This window comes from Lathyrus oleraceus, chromosome 4 (assembly GCF_024323335.1).
Source record: "Lathyrus oleraceus cultivar Zhongwan6 chromosome 4, CAAS_Psat_ZW6_1.0, whole genome shotgun sequence".
Taxonomy (NCBI): Eukaryota; Viridiplantae; Streptophyta; class Magnoliopsida; order Fabales; family Fabaceae; genus Lathyrus; species Lathyrus oleraceus.
Genome location: NC_066582.1, coordinates 173368390 through 173384234, shown reverse-complemented (window position 1 = coordinate 173384234; position 15845 = coordinate 173368390). Strand labels below are relative to the sequence as shown.

The 15845-nt window shown below is 31.7% G+C and overlaps 1 pseudogene; it reads right to left on the bottom strand.

Annotated features, from left to right (window-relative positions):
* Positions 1-540: 540 nt before the first annotated feature.
* On the bottom strand, positions 541-2354 carry LOC127136562 (cellulose synthase-like protein D2; annotated as a pseudogene).
* Between the last annotated feature and the right edge of the window lie 13491 nt (positions 2355-15845).

The window sequence follows — 15845 nt, the reverse complement described above, 5'->3', positions numbered from 1 at the left end:
TATATATATATATATATATATATATATATATATATATATATATATATATATATATATATATATATATATATATATATATATATATATATATATATTCTCATAATTTGGGTTTGGTCTAACTCATCCCTACAAAATCGGATTGTAAGGTGAGGACTTCCCCCATTTATAAACACAACATATGCCATACTCTAAGAAATGTGGGACTAAATACACTCATTCAAAGCTAACACAATGAAGGAGTTAGGGGTTGCAATAAGGCAAGCTAAAGTGCCCTAATTAAGGCGACTAGGGGTGCACCATAATTAAGGCGGAAAGTCCAACACACACCCTCACGCTTGGGCTTCAATGAGCCCGAAGCGTGGACCATACGGGAAGACCAACAATGGATCTAGGATAGGCTTTGATACCATTTTTAGGGTCATGAGAAGGAGCATCAACATTGGACTAAGAGCAACACACAAGTGAGAGAGACACCACATATTCACCCAAAACCTTAAGGTTATAGGTGTGTGAGTTCTCCCACTTATAAATACTCAAGTCTTAGAGGCCTTCCCTCAATGCCTAAGAGTTATATATGTAATGGTCACAACCAAGATTAAGTATGAAAGCGCCATTAGAGATAACAGTTGAAGCTCGAACAAGAGCATTAATTTCCGTGACTTTCTTGTTATGATCATAACCCGATCATTTTTCACGAAAAGCATAGACAAGCACAGGAAGGCAAATATAAACTTTGGTCAAATCCATTATTTTTGAATCTGATGTTGTGCCAATTAGTGGCTCATTACTTGGAGGTTTCAACATTACATGTATGATACTAGAATGATTACCCCAAGAATGATTCGGTGCATGAATTATCCATGTCCCCAGCCAGTGAGTACCATCTCCCGTACATGTAGTTCTAGAAAATTTTAAATTGTCCATCAGTTCATCATTTGCAACCTCTTTCCACAACTTCACTGCTTTCATATCCTCTACAACATTATAAGCATCAGAGCACCTCCAGATTGATTCCGGAAGGCCATTGATAAGAACCTTGAATTCATCATACTCGCGATTCACCCTCCTATGGTCCCTTATAAAGTCAGAATATATTTTGTTCTTGTAGAGATCTCTCTTCATACTAAAATAAGATTTCGGGTTCCTTGGTTCAATGTCGTGCTTCCGACAAAAAAGAACCCACATATTGGAAAAACTTATTGCCTTTGCCATGGCCTCAAAAGTAAGAAGTGAACCCCCTTCTCCAGAGACATAACTTGAAAGCTTCTCAACAAATTAATCTACAACTAGAATAGAAAGAATAATATTTGCAGTAACCAGCGGGCAGTTTTTTTTCGGGATCCGTCTTTGACACAAATATATCCATTCCTGGAAGATCATATTTTTCGGTTGGATTGTTTAGACTAGGAGTTTCGAACTTCTCTTTTAAAACTTCGAGATCAGCAACCTGGTTTAACGGAAAGATCTTAGGGAACTGGTCAAGAAGCCAAGAGAATGCAAACCAGATTTCACATACTAAAGACTTCCCCCACAACTAGATTACATCTTTGTTCAGGTTTTCTACCCTCCATTTTAGGAACATAACTAGAATCATCATCCATGAGAATATTATGAACTGATAAGGACCCAGAATTGTAGTAGAAATATACAATTTTCGCGTCAAAGGCCTCCATTCCTTTTCTTTGAAAACATTAGAGCCACCTCATTGAATCAGAACCAGACCTAGAACTAGCATCATTCTCAGAATCTTCAGGCCACATATCATTTCCATATCCATAGGTCCCTTTAGTCTCTAACAACCATTGATCATGATAAAATTCATTAGTCATGCTACTTGTCAAACTCGACTTCATCCTTGACAACCTCTCATCCATCTTCGACACCTCAGTGGCACCAGTTGCGTAAGGCAATGACTTTTGATTGACCGCGGAAGCAGCCTCTGGCATCCCATGCTCCACATAAGCAACCTTACATCCTAGAGAAATTAGTTCACCTCTTAAAGTATCCTTATAATAATCCCTATAAATCTTGAAATCACAGTAAAAAGGAAGTATCTCCAAACATCACTCATCATTCATGAACTTTCTGTCACACCTAGACATCTCACAAGTCGACCCTTTATTCCCAACCATCTGTAGATGGATGGAATCAGATTCAATCATATTATCCTTCGATTGGGATCGTTTAACCTGATTTAAAGCTCTGGTAAACATAGGAATCGAAGCATATTGATCCTCCATTCTCTTAGAAGTTGATCTCGAGAGAGAAATATCCATAGCATTTGGTTGGTTATTAGGTGTTTGAGGAAGACTCCCATTCTCAAATTCTCTATTTAAATATGGTACAAAATCCATAATGATGATGATTGGTGAAATAGACTATAAAACCAACTCAAAGACAAAGCCAACAATGGATGAAAATTATCTTAATGGTAGAACAACTGCCTATCTAACGATGTCAACTAAGAACAGGATTGATTCCAAGAACGGATCAAGAATATTAAAAACCCAAAAAAGATCGTAAGTCAAACCCATTTTAATGACTCCAACGAGAAAAAAAACACTAACATTCAAAACTACATATTTTGTTTATTCATCATAGTACTAAATAAAAAAAACAATGTCAATTTGAAAACCTTAAACAATTGATGAATGTTTTTGTTTGTTGGGTCATGAGGAGGAGAATCAACATTGGGCTAAGAGCATCACACAAGAAAGAGAAACCACATATTCACCCAAAATTTTAAGGTTATAGGTGTGTGAGTTCTCTCACTTATAAATTCTCAAGTCTTTATATTTATAACCAATGTGGGACTTCAACTCACACTTGACTTATTATTCTTAACACTCCCCCTCAAGTGGGAGTCCTTAATGCTCCCCCTCAAATGGAAACTCCTTTTGTCCATATACACTTGCACCTCTGTTGACACCTCTTCCTGGGCATTTCGATACACCTCTTCCTGCACATTTCGATTTCAATGGGACACCTATTCTTGAGAATTTTGATACAAGTAAGTCGGTCCCTTTATTCGAACCAAAGGCACTGAAACAATCTTAGAATTTTGGTTGGGCCTAACTCATGCCTACAAAAATGGCTTGTAAGGTGAGGATTTCCCCAATTTATAAATACAACACGTGTCATATCTCTAAGCAATGTGGGACTAAATTCACCCCTTCAAAGCTAACCCAATGAAGGTGTTATATGTTGCAATGAGGTAAGCCAAAGTTCCACAGTTAAGGCGACTAAGGGTTGACCGCAATTAAGACGGAAAGTCCAACATATATATATATATATATATATATATATATATATATATATATATATATATATATATATATATATATATATATATATATATATATATATATATCTTTTCATAATGACACATATATGTGGCGAGAAGGGGACGAATAGTGGTAACATGTCATATCTTCATCTTATTACTTCATTTTCGTGAATATGAGCGTTGTTTTGCTTCGTTTTCAACTATCTTTCACAGGTTTTTATTTTCTCATTTTTATATCTCAAATGTCTATGTTATTACTATGCATGTTCATATATTTAGAGCTCATGTATTTCATTTAAACTACCATGATTTATATTATGTAAGTTACTAATATGTAAATTCACAATGTACATTATACATATATTGTTTAGGTTATATTTAGAGCTCATAATATTTTGATAGTTACAACATTGTGTTAAAATAGAAATAGATGGTCAGGTTATGTTTAGAGCTCATAACATTATGCATATATTGTGTAGGATATATTTGGTGCTCATAATATTATACATATATTGCTTATTGTTTATATATTTAGGATGATAACTAATGGAATGGAATGATCATAACTTTTAAAACTCACTATGTGGAAATCAATTTCATACCTTTGTTATTTCATTTTTATATCAGTTTTAGCTAGATAAATTTTCTAGCTTTCATTTACCGCATGTCCCACCTAAATCAGTTTTAAAAAAACTCAAGATATGATCAAATTACCAAATTTTTATCATGATGTAGTTGTGTTATTGTTGAATATATCTTGTATGTATGTTGTTAGTGGTAATAGATAACATAAATTTGATTTTTTATTTATATATTATTTATTATTAGCTTCCTTTTTTTGTCATCTTTTATTTGTCGTAGGTCTCACCTCAATCGAAGTTATGAAATTCAAGATATGATCAAATCATGTAACATAACAACTCAATTGTTTTAATCTCATTTTTTATAAACAAAAACTGGATTAAAAAACAATTAACCGGATGTATATATCTTTTATTCTCGAGTGTTCAGACACAAGTCGTATCACTTATTTGTTAGAACGCTTGTCTTCCTTTCAAAAAAACATAATTATTAACTTGATCGTTTTGAGTTCATTCTTTTATCGAATTAAAAATGACAAATTGGATGTATATCCATTTTATCCCCGAGCATTCAGACACAAGTCATATAACTTGATTGTTCTGATTTTTCTCCTCCTTTAAGAGATTGTGACTCGATTCGAATTGAATATTTTCCTTTATAAACATAATTGGTTAAAAAATTATTAATTGGGTGTATAGCCCTTTTATCCTCAACTGTTCGAACACAGGTGTTATATCTTACTTGTCTAACACTTGTCTTCCTCCTAAAAAATAATCTAATCAATCAACGAACAATATTTTATTCGCTCTAACACGATCTACAAACAACAATTTTATCAACACTAATGTGACCAACAAGCAACACACAAGACATTTCTATAAATAATTATGTGGCTTTGAATTCTGCATCACGTTGGGAGATAGGTAAGAGCAAGAGTCAAATCTTGTAAAGCACGTTAATAAAAAAAACATATTTTCCCTTTGTTTGTAAATATGATTTATTTTTTGTTTAATGATTAGGAGAAAATCAATATAATAAGGTTAACAGCATTATTTTTCAAAATTAACTAGAGGTAATTGTTGTCTTAAACAAATGTCGTAGGGAGCTAATACTTTCCCTATGCATTATTGACTCCTGAATCTAAATTTGGTTGTAAAGACCAACTTTTTGTTCTTTAAGAGTTTTATCAATGCTTTCCCTTTTCAAATAAACTTTGGCGACGACTTCATTGATTTTAAGCATGTCTCGAACATTTTTTGCGGCGTAACAATGATGACAACACTATGAGGTAATGACTTCATCAGAAGTAATAAAGTTTTTATACTTTGGAGATCAAGATGTCAAATCTAATCTCTTAAAGGAAAACACCTAATGTAAAGCGGCGCTTAGTGGAGTTCCTGATGATCTTCAGTCACACAATCTCTCTAATGATTATGTCTATAAAGAATCATAAAATGGAAGAGTTCAAGTCCTATCTGAGGTGTTGAATCATTGGAGCTTTAGAGATTGTGAAAGAGAGGAAGTATGAGAGTTTTACTAGTCATGGTATAGATGGTCAAAGTCTTCTAAAAGTTATTAGAGTAGTTCTTAAACTACTATGTAAATACACACACTTACCTAAAAGTGTTTTTAACCTCTCTATTTGATAAAAACTCCTTAAAAACCCTTAGAAGAACCCTCAAGGTACTTGTGGAAATGATAAAGGGTGTTCCTAAATATTTAAAAGGCTTATATATATTACATAATCGATTAAGGCCCTAAGCCAGTTGATTAGAGCAAGGTTTAATGTTTCCTAATTTATTAAGAACACTCACAATCGAGTAGGACAGTAGTCTTTGTAGGTTTCCTTTTTGGGAATTAGGGTTGTCGTTTTTTTAAAGCACATAACCGACTAGGTGACATGCATAATCGATTATGAACAATAAAAATCCCATGGATTAATTTCATTTTTGAGCAAGATTTCTCTCCTATAAATAAAGGGTTTTCCTCACTATAAAAACATACCAAAAAACGTGGTTTAATGTGTTGGATTTGAGACTTCACACACAAGAGGGGGGCTGAATCGAGTGGTTTGGAAAAATGTGGTTTTGAAAAAATCTGTGAAATAAAATTAGAGTTTAAAACTATATAAACTAAACATGGAAAAATAACATGCAAAAAGTAAATTATGGAAATAAAAGGAGTTAAGGGAAAAGAGGGACACCAAGAATTGTAATGGTTCAACAAAAAAAAAAGGACCTACTCTTCTTCTTAATAATTGATCTTAAGAGTTTCTAATAATACTTTGAGAGCTTTTAGCAACAAAGACTTATGAACCCCCTTACAGAAGGATAAGGTGATTGATCTTCAATCACAATATATAAGACGATGGATCCATGCGTTTGCGTATTTTCTTCATAATCATCTTGAGAGTGAAGGGCCCAGTCTTCCTTCCTAAAGGGTGGATTGAAACGGTTCGTCCTATTTCCACAAACACGGACCTTGGAACGGTTATTCTTCAAGTTCCATAACCTTTGAGCTCAATACCTTGGTTTTAACCATGCTAATCAAAGACCTGTGAGATTTTAACACCAGGCTGATCTCAAACTTTTGAAGCTTTTAGATATCGGGTTGAGCTTAAAACTATCTTGGTTTTAACATCGGGATGACCAGTAACCTAGGATATTCTATCACATGTTAATCTCTAACCTAAACTAGGACTAACATACCAAATCCCAAACAAAAATATTTTTACGAGTTTAGCTTTAACCCAAATAAATCCCTAATTTGAGAGTATTCAACCAAGGTATACATAAAAGGTTCCCTTGGTGAATTGTACAATTTTATCCATCCCAGAATTACAAAATGATCTCACTCATAAAAAGATTGTTTTCACAAAAGCACTTAGGCTAAAAACATAGTGAGAGAAAGTTAAAGAAATGTTTAGAGATAGAGTGAGAGATGAAAGACACAAAACAAAATTCTAGATGCTTTGAAATGAGAAATGAAACCTCTGCATAGGCATGAGGTTGGCTCAAAAAGAAAATTTCATTTAACAAATTTTGTAATAATCTAATCGATTAACACTTATGTCTAATAGATTATAAGATAAATATAATTGTTTGTAAGTTCCATAAAAGGAAGAGAAATATATATAGTCGTTGTACATCATTAATGCGCTGTCTGAATTGCTAGAGGCGTAAGTTTGAATTAATACAATCGATTAGAAGAAGGACCTAATCGATTAGATAGGAAAACAAATCCCTTTATCTATTTTAATAGCTCCCAATTCATTTTGCATGATTTCCAGACATTTTTGAAGATATTTTCTTTGATAAAAGAGTTTGTAAAATGTTTTAATGTGTGTGTTCTTTTAGCTATATACTTTTACGATAAAGTTGTTTTTCCTTACAATCATTCACTCATTATTAATATAGGATATCACTTAAGTTAGAAGGTCTTCAAATATTATTAATGTCTTTATCGGTTATTTCTCTTTCTATTGACACATGTTTGAGTCACTTTAAGATGAAGCTTTAGATTATTCTTTGTTTACCATCATCAGATTGTCAAGTTTATCAAATCCTAAATATAGGTTTTTATCTTATTTGTTTAATCGTTCATGCTTGACTTGTCGTAATACTTTAGTTGTCATCATAAAAAATTGAAGTCCTTGTTTAAAAGCATATCACATGTAAAACAAGGTTCCATATTCTCCCCCTTTTTTAAGATGAAAATACATCTCTCAGAGGATGTGGTAAAAGAAATAATATAAATATATTTTGAGTGATTAAACTTCCCATCAGTTAGATAGAGAATATACTCTAGTCTCCCTAAGAGTATACTTCTCCCCCGTTGTAAAAATAAAAAAAGACGTAAAAATAAATTCCTAAAGGTAAATATGCAAACACGGCCAAACTAGACATTTTTAGAAAGGGGAAAATATTACACTTATATTATTAATTGAGAATCCGAAATAAATAAAGGAAATACTAATTTTAAAATACAAAAAAAAAACTTCAAAGTGCATGAAATTTAAGTGCAGGCACATTAGTGAGCTAATCTCTTTCCATAAGTATCATCATTCTCTTAAGGTTTTTAATTTTATTTTCTTCACCTCTTTAGATATGTTTTGGCAGATTTCCCAAACTTGCTTTATACTTATGCCTTATATTTCCTCGGTTTTTTCTTCTTCTTCATTTATCCAATCATCTATGAATTTTTCAGATCTAATATTGATCTTCATTCTTTGATATTTGTGTAATTACGTAGAATGAGTATATTTGCATAGAATTCTATTACTAGTTTTGGGTATTCTCATGGAAAATTCTCTTAATGAGGCTTGAAAGATGTGAGAGTAGGGTTTGAATCCTCTCATGAAGGTTTCTTCCATGAACCATGGTTCTAAGATTCTCTTTTCTAGATCATTTTTCTATCTCCCTCGTTTTTGTTTCTTAATGAGGTTGGGATTGCATTTCTCTTTTGTTGAGATATTTTGGGTCTCTAGTTTGAAGATGATATTATAAAACCTACGACAAAGAAGCTTACACAAGGAGGTATTATAAGAATGAGATGAAACAATAGTGAGAATAAGATACCTTTTTATAGTGTGCTTTTATGAGGTTTTGAGCATGTAGCACAAGCAAGCATTAAGTACAGATTATGGTCCTAAAAAAATAAATTTGAAATCTCCCTTTTTGACTCTCCTAATCGATTAGATTATGGCTCTAATCGATTAGATTTTGCAACATCTCAGGATTGTGTGAGATCTTCATAAATGTTGAGATTAGGTTTGCTTGAAGCACATGTTGAGTTTGGATATGATCTGAATTTAATTGTTTTGCGCTTTTATAATTGGTTACAAACTTGTGCTAATTGAGATTATGTTGATTTTTCTTGTTTTAGTACCACCCATTATCATTGTTTGCACCCCTTATATATAAAAACACTTAAGGTAAGTCATCTTTATGGGTTATACACATTTAAGATTTAATGAGTAAAATATAAGAAATTTTATTATAAGGTTTTAATTAGATTTCTCTGATTCTTTTAACCTTAAACTAATTTTACATCTTTTATCAAAAAATCTTGATAAATAATTCCCATGAGGGAAAGCACCAAATGGTGTATCCTTGTTTACACATCGTTGGATGCGAGAGTTGGTAAAGCCACAAAATGAATAGGTCAATTACAAACATATTTATTCACATTGATCACTTCGGTTCATATACTTTGAGATTTCTATCAAAGGAAATGCTTTGATCACAACCGTTGGCATTTTCCATTATCGTTCACCTACAAGATCAAAGACTTTGTCAAATTTATACTTCAAAGGTGTACTTTTGCTTTGAAATTCTTTCAATAATAATAGTCAATAATTCCAAGCAGCAAAGTCTATATGCAAAATACTAAGGTTTCACTTTTGGTGTCCACATCTTCTTGGGACCAGGTGTGTTAGTCACAAAAGATCTAAAGTGGTTACCTTTAGATCCTTTCAATTAAAGCGAAAGGATTCTAAATAATATATTCTCTTATTATATATATATATATATATATATATATATATATATATATATATATATATGTGTGTGTGTGTGTGTGTGTGTGTGTGTGTGTGTGTGTGTGTGTGCGCGCGCGCGCGCGCGCGTATGTGTGTGATGTGTGTGTGTGTGTGATGCTTCTTTTTAGCTTCTCATCTTAAAATTTATACTAATTATTTTTAAAGAGAATTGTTTACTAGATAAAAATTAGGTGATACATCTTTTTACCTTGGCTAAACTTTTTTAAGGTTTCTTGAAGGTCCACTAGTTCTTTTATTATATCACTTCATTATCTATGCTTATTTATCTTTATTTTAGAAGAAGTTGATGGTCTTATTAAGTTATTTTTAAGGGTTCCTTAAGACCTAGGATGCGCTCTCTTCACATTCTTCAACTTATTTTAAACAACCGTGCATAGGAAGATTTGATACCTAGAATAGTGTCTTCCTCGTAAGGAACCCTGGAGCATATTTTATCGTGTTCGTCGGAAGACGATTCTTTTATATTTTTCCCCAAGGTTTATGTTTCTCTTTCTACTCTATGTTTTAGTATTGAAGAAATTTCTTCATCTTCTTTATCATTTTATGAACAAAAGGATCCTTCATTTTATGTTGAATCTTCCAAAGATTGTTCAAGTGCTGAGTGCGTTCTTTCGAAGAATTACAAGGAGTTGTATTATAGGAGTAGGATAAGGATAATGATTCTACAATTTGGATTCCTTTATCTTTGAGTAGTTAAACTTGTTCGCTCATCTTCTCAACAGTTTTCTTCATTCATGATTTTTCCTGAAATTTATGAAGAATCTCATCTATTGATTTAAGCATTGGATTTAACTTCCAATTCTTAACTCTAAGATATTTATTAGTGATACAATTTCCATAAAACTTTCCAATACATTTATATTTAAAAAATCATCCAATATTAATTTCTTTGCCTTGTGTGTTCAACTTCTCTTGTTTGATATTTGGATAATATCCATATATCAGTTTAAGAGCATCCCACGTTTCCTTGGAGGTTTTGTAAATATGAACATAGTGAAAAATTATATTATTTAAAACAATAAATATTTTTGGTTTTGAAAAATATTTTAAATTTTATCTTTTCCTCTTTGGTCCAAGGAAAATTGGGTATATCTACTATTTTACCATTCACTTGATGAGTTGGGATAAACGGACATTTTGTCTCCCTTAACTCATAGTTTTATATTTTGAAGAGAAATTCTAAACCTAACTTGCAAATATAAAAAAATGTTTCTATTTTTCAAAAAGTGGTGGTGCTTTAAAAAATCTCTTGTCGAAAGTCATCTTTCTACTAAGACAATTAATCTTTAAACAAGAATTAGACTCTGATGCCACTTGTTGGACTTGAGACTTCACACACTAGAGGTGGGTTAATTGTGTGGTTTGAAAAATATGGTTTTGAAAAACTTTTTGAAATAAAATCAGAGTTTAAAACTATTGAAAAACTAAGAAACAAAAATTAAAATTAAAAAAAAATCCAAAATAAAAGGAGTTAAGGGAAAAGGGGAGTACCAAGAATTATAGAGGTTAGACCAAAAACAAAACGACCTACTTCTTTCCCCAAGAATTTATCTTGAGAGTTTCCAATAATACTTTGAGAACTTTTAGATGGAAAGACTCAGGAACCATCTTATACAAGAAAATGGTGATTGATCTTCAATTACAATATACAAGACAACAAATGTGTTCATTTGGGTCTTTTCTTCATAATCATCTTAAGAGTGAAGGGGCCAATTTTTCTTCCCAGACGGTGGATTGAAGCAGTTAGTCTTCTTTACACTAACACGGACCTTGGAGCGGTTAATCTTCAAGTTCCATAATATTCGAGCTCAATACCTTGGTTTTAATTGGGCTAACAAAAAATCTGTGAGATTTTAACATCTGTCTGATCTTGAACCTATGAAGCTTTAGATACCGGGCTGACCAAAAACCTTGGAGATTTTATTACAGGTTAATCTCTAACCTAAACTAGAACTGACATATGCATTCTCAAACAAAAGCTTTTTACAGGTTTAACTTTAACCCAACAAGTCCCTAATTAGACAGTATTCAACCAAGGTATACACAAAATGTTCTCTTACTGAATTTTATAATTCTGCCCATTCCAGAATTACAAATTAATCTCACCCACAAAAGAACTTTTCTCACAAAATCACTTAGGCTAAAGACACAGTGGGAGAAATTTAAAGAAATGTTTAGAGAGAGAGAGAGAGAGAGAGAGAGAGAGAGAGAGAGATGAAAACGCCAAAACAAAATTCTAGATGCTTTGAAATGAGAAATAAAACCTCTATGTATAGGAGGTTGGCTCAAAAGGATATTTCATTTAACGGATTTTGTAACAATCTAATTGATTAACACATATGTCTAATCGATTCAAAGATAAAAATAATCGTTTGTAAGTTCCATTAAAGGAAGGAAAATATATCTAGTCATTGTACATCATTAAGGAATTTCCTGAATTGCTAGGGGCGTAAGTTTGAACTCGTATAATCGATTAGACAAATGACCTAATCGATTAGATAATCTAATTTTTTTCTCTAGCTATTTTAACAGCTCCTAAATCATTTGGCACAACTGCAAGACATTTTTAAAGAACATTTTCTTTGATAAAAGAGTTTGAAAACTGTTTTTGTGTGTGTGCTTTTAGCCATATAATTTTACGATAAAGTCCTTTATCCTTACATTCATTCACTCATTACTAAAATACGAAATCAATTAAGTTAGGAGTTCTCCAAATATTGCTTCAAATCTTTGTGTTGACACATGCTTGAGTGGCTTTAATACGAGGCTTTAGATTCTTCTTTATTTTCCATCATTAGATTGTCAAGTTTATCAAACACTAAAGATAAGTTTTCATATTTATCTATTTGATCGTTCATGCTTGACTTATCGTAATACTTTAGTTGTCATCATCAAAAGTTGATTTCCTTTTTTTAAAAGCACATCACATGCAAAACAAGGTTCCACATTCACCCCCTTTTTTATGATGACATCATATATCTCAGGGGGTATGGTAAAATAAATAGTATAGATATATTTGGAGTGATTAAACTCCCCCTGAGTTAGATATAGAATATACTTTATTCCCCATGAGAGTATACTTCTCCCTCTTTTTAAAAATAAAAAAGACGGGTAAAAATGCATTGCTAAAGGTAAATATGCAAACAAGGCCAAACTAGACATTTTTAGAAAGTGGAAAACATCACACTTCTATTATTAATTTTGAATCCAAAATACATAAATGAAATAATAATTTTAAAATACAGAAAAAAAATTGAATTCAAAGTACATAAGAAATTTAAGTGCATACACATTAGTGAGCTAATCCCTTTCTGTAAGTATCATCATTCTCTTAAGGTTTCTAATTTTATTTCATTCACCTCTTCAGCTATGTTTTGGCATATTTCCCAAACTTGCTTTATACCTATGCCTTATATTTCCTATGTTTCTTCTTCTTCATTTATCCAATCATGTATGAGTTTTTCACACCTAATATTGATCTTCATGTCTCTGAGATTTGTGTAATTAATCAATTTATTGGATGTGATTGATTTTTCTTATAGGATGTCGACTTTATATTCTTTTATGATTGTAGTGATCATTACTTCATATGGTAGATCTGTTAAAGATTTTTCTTTTGAGAGAGACATGTGATGAAATATTCCTTCTACCTAGTTTGTTGGTATGTTTTGTGTGAGAAGCCAAAGGGGAGTAATGACATCTTTTATAACATAGTTGTTGTTTGTCTTTCTTGGGACCAAGATTATTGTTAAGAGGTAATTAAGGATTCTAACTTTTGGTTTTAGGAGAGTTTCTTTGAGAGGAAAATTTTCTCTTCCATGGGATTTGTTACCAGAGTGTTTAGGGCTACACTTTGTTTGAAATTTTTGAGTCTAGTGGGTTTCTCTAATATGTAAGATGTTCCTAGGAAGGGTATTTCAAATATTTTTCCGAATCGTTATTTGTGGATTCTTATCTTTACATTCTTCAATAATGATGTCATGGTTTTTCCTAGAATGAGTTGATTTCTGTAGAATTCTCTAACTAGATCTGGGTATATTCTATCGGGTATTCTCGTGAAAAATTCTCTTAATGAGGCTTGACAGATGTGAGAGTAGGGTTTGAATCCTCTCATGAAGGTTTCTTCCATGAACCATGGTTCTAAGATTCTCTTTTCTAGATCATTTTTCTATCTCCCTCGTTTTTGTTTCTTAATGAGGTTGGGATTGCATCTCTGTTTTGTTAAGGTATTTTAGGTCTCTGGTTTTAAGATGACATGATAAAACCTATGATAGAGAAGGTTACACAAGAAGGTAATTATAATAATGGGATGAAAAAATAGTGAGTATAAGATAAGTTTTATAGCGTGCTTTTATGAGGTTTTGAGTATGTAGTACAAGCAAGCATTAAGTACAAATTATGGTGCTCAAAAATCAAATCTTAATCCTCCCTTTTTGACTCTCCTAATAGATTAGATTATGGATCTACTCGATTATATTATGGTTCTAATTGATTAGATTTTCTAATATCCCGGTATTGTGTTAGATTTTCATAAATGTTGAGATTATGTTTGCTTGAGGCAAATGTTGAGTGTGCATATGATTTGAATTGAATTATTTTATGCTTTTCTAATTGATTACCAACTTGTACTAATCGGTTGGGCTTGCATACTTTTTCCTTCTTAGTGCAACTTTGGCCTTATGTTAATTTTTCTTGTTTTAGTACCATCCATTATTATTGCTTGCACTCCTTATCTATAAAAACACTTAAGCGGAGTCATCTTTATGGGTTATACGCATTTAAGATTTAATGAGTAAAATATAAGAAATTTTATTTTAAGGATTTAATCATATTTTACATATTATTTTAACCTTAAAATAATTTTATATCTTTTATCAAGAAATCTTGATAAACAATTCCCATGACGGAAACACCAAATGGTGTATCCTTCTCTACACATCGCTGGATATGAGAGTGAGTAAAGCCACAAAATAAATAGGTCAATTACAGACATATTTATTCATATTGGTCAGTGCGGTTCATATACTTTGAGATTTCTCTTGAAGGAAATGCTTTGATCACAACTGAAGACATTTGCAATCATCTTTCATCTACAAGATCAAAGACTTTATCAAATGTATACTTCGAAGGTTTACTATTACTTTGACATGCTTTCAATAATAATATTCAATAATTCCAAGCAACAAAGTCTACCTGCAAAACACTAAGGTTTCACCTTTGGTGCCCATATTTCTTGGGGCCAGGTGCGTTAGTCACAAAAGATTTAAGGTGGTTACCGTTAGATCCTTTCAGTTAAAGTAGAACGATTCTAAATAATATATTCTTGTATATATATATATATATATATATATATATATATATATATATATATATATATATATATATATATATATATATATATATATATATATATATTGTGTGTGTGTGTGTGATGCTTCTTTCTAACTTCTCTTCTTAACATTTATACTAATTCTTTTTAAAGAAAATATTTGACTAGATAAAAATTAGGTGAAACATCTTTTTATCTTGGGTGAACTTTTCTAAGGTTTCTTGAAGTTCAACTACTTCTTTTATTATATCACTTACATTATCTATGCTTAGCTATATTTATTTTTTAAGGATATGATGGTCTTCTTAAGTTATTTTTAAGGGTTCCTTAAGACCTAGGGTGAACTCTCTTCACATTCTTCAACTTATTTTAATTAAACGTGTATAGGAAGATTTGATACCTGGAACAATGTCTTCCTCATAGGGTTCCCTAAAGCATATTTTATCATCTCTGTCGGAAGATGATTATTTAAGATTTCTCCCCGAGGTTTATATTTCTCCTCCTACTATTTAGTTTAGTATTTAAGAAATTTATTCATCATCTTCGTTGTTTTATGAAAATAGGATCCCTCGTTTTATGTTGAATCTTTCGAAGATTGTTCAACTGCTGAGTATGTTATTTGAGTAGTTGATCTTGTTCGCTCATCTTCTCAACAATTTTCTTCATTCATGATTTTTCCTGAAATTTATGAAGGCTCCCATCTATTGATTTAAGCATTGGATTGAAATTCCAATTCTTAATTCTAAGATGTTTGTTAGTGATACAATTTTCATAAAACTTTTCAATACTTGTATATTTAAAACAACATCCAAGATTATCTTTTTTGCCTCGTGTGTTCATCTTCTCTTGTTTCATGCTTAGAGAATACCCATATATTTGTTTAATAGCATCCCACATTTCCTTGGCGGTTTTGAAAATATGAACATACTGAAAAATTGTGTTATTTAAAAACATAAATATTTTTGGTTTTGAAAAATATTCAAATTTTCTCTTTTCCTCTTTGCTCCAAGGAAAATTGGGTTTATCTACTACTTTACCATTCACATGATGAGTAGGGATAAACAGACATTTTGTCTTCCTTAACTCAT